We start from the raw sequence: 1895 nt of genomic DNA on the forward strand, positions 1-1895 counted from the left end.
AAAAAAAAAAAAAAAAAAAAAAAAAAGTGACAATTCTGCACATATCTTAATTCTAAAGCATATTATGGACCAAGCATGGGTTCCAACACCTGTAATCCCAGCACTCCAGGAGGCTGAGGCAGGGTGATCCCTCTGAATTCAAATCCAATCTGGGCTACATAATGAGTTCAAAGCCAGCCTGAACTACATGGCAAGACCCTGTCTCAAAAAAAGTATTATGTATCGCGTATTAGGCCTAGCTCCATGAAACAGATGAAATAAAAATTGCAATTCAGTACTTGGAGAAAGTAAGGTTTAACTGAACCCCAAAAGAAATACTGTTATTCCTACTGCAACAGTAACTTCCCGCTGTAACTTCATCTTATTTACTCAAGAACAAATTTACCACCAACTGCTGCCCAAAAGATCACCAAAGATATGTAATATGAATTGCTGCTGTCAGGTATGGTAGTACACGGCCCGTAGCACGCGGGAAGCTGAAACAGGAGGATCGCAGTGAATTGAAGGCCAGTATGGGCTACATAGCTCATGGCCAGCCCAAATTACACAGCGAGATCTTGTCTATAAATAAATATTTTTTTCTTTTCCCTTGTTAGCTAATAAGGAAAGAAAAAAATATGAGAAAATGAAAAAATGGAAATGAAGTGTTTGTAAAGGGGGAGGGGAGGAGGGGTGAAGGGAGGGCAGGGACAAGGGGAAAAAAGTGAGAACCAAGACCTGTCATGCAAAGGTACAAGATCCCAATAATGAATGTAACTGTACTGTATACCTAAAATGTACCAATAAACTCAATGAGGAAAAAGAAATAAATAAAACAATGGAATACTAAAAAAGAAAAAGAAAGAAAGAAATGGTGGGCAGGAGATTTAGCTCAGGGGTTCCGCCGCCTGCTTCGCAAGCGCAAATTCCCGAGTTCAATCCCCAGTACCAATCAATCAATCAATGGCTGTAAAGACAGAATAAAATTCTGAATAATGGAAACCACGAAACAACAACCTACAGTTCCCATAAAATAAGACAAAACAAAAGCTCTGGGTTTCTTAAAAGTCTTAATAAAAAGCTTAAGTCGTTTTCGTTACAGAAAAATTAATATCAGTTCAAGACAAAGCCGTTCACAATACTCAATACAAAATAAAGTTACTGCGAATAAAAACAGAATAGCGCAAGAATTGAACAGAGGTCTCGTGATTATCGAGTCCGTCAATACAGAAGAATGTGCAGTCCTGAGGGCTTTTATTACCTGCCTTCAGAATTTACTTTCAGCCCGCAGCTGCCGGAGAAATGCAGACATCCCGAGAGAAGCGTCCCTCGCTCTCACCGAGCTCTCGAAATGCCCAGCGCTTGCCCGGCGAATCCCTACTCAGCGCGCAAGCTCGGCAGGACAGGCAGTCCCCTGCGCTGTCCAGCGCAGGACAAGGGTGTCTCGAGCCGCCCGCAACCCCGAGTCCCAGCCGCCACTGCCGGCGCACAGAGGGATCCAGAGAAGACAGCGCGCCCGCGCAGAAGCGCCCGCGAGGAGCGAGAGAGACGCGCCCAGCCCCGGCGCAGGTGAGGCAGCAAGGACGCGGTCCGCGTGGGTTCATTCCAGGTGGGGCTCAGCCCAGGTGGTGGTGCCTTAGCCTAGATGGGGGTTCATCCCAGGTAGGGCCTCACTCTGGTGGAAGTTCGTGTCGGGTGGGGTCCCCGTCGGACGAGGACACAACCGTAGGGGAGTCCCTGGGGTGGGGACAGCCCAACGGGGGCTCTGAGAGGGACTGACCGGAGAACTCGCAGCCAACTGACACCGCGCGCTCCAGGGTTCTCACCTGGTTACTCCTCCACTCGGCACCGCACGCGGGAGCAGGCGCTTCCGGCCGACGCCGACGCACGGGGGCGGAGCGGGCGCAGGCATAGGC

The 1895-nt window shown here is 48.6% G+C and overlaps 2 protein-coding genes across 5 annotated transcripts in view; one reads left to right on the forward strand and one right to left on the reverse strand.

Annotated features, from left to right (window-relative positions):
- Nucleotides 1–1882, reverse strand: part of Urb2 (URB2 ribosome biogenesis homolog) — a 31908-nt gene extending 30026 nt beyond the window's left edge. The window contains exon 1 of one of the 4 annotated variants that reach the window (XM_033761864.1): nucleotides 1806–1882. The gene's annotated coding sequence lies outside the window, so the exon portion shown is untranslated. Of the gene's footprint in view, nucleotides 1–1240; nucleotides 1492–1759 lie in introns of those variants that run through there. The other 3 variants (XM_033761862.1, XM_010621914.2, XM_033761865.1) reach the window with 3 other exon arrangements.
- Taf5l (TATA-box binding protein associated factor 5 like) overlaps nucleotides 1481–1895 on the forward strand; it is a 27219-nt gene continuing 26804 nt past the window's right edge. Inside the window, exon 1 of the mRNA XM_010621915.3 lies at nucleotides 1481–1548. The gene's annotated coding sequence lies outside the window, so the exon portion shown is untranslated. The remainder of the gene's footprint in view (nucleotides 1549–1895) is intronic.

The sequence above is a fragment of the Fukomys damarensis genome, unplaced genomic scaffold (assembly GCF_012274545.1).
Source record: "Fukomys damarensis isolate Sample0158 unplaced genomic scaffold, DMR_v1.0_HiC HiC_scaffold_10, whole genome shotgun sequence".
NCBI classification, from domain to species: Eukaryota; Metazoa; Chordata; class Mammalia; order Rodentia; family Bathyergidae; genus Fukomys; species Fukomys damarensis.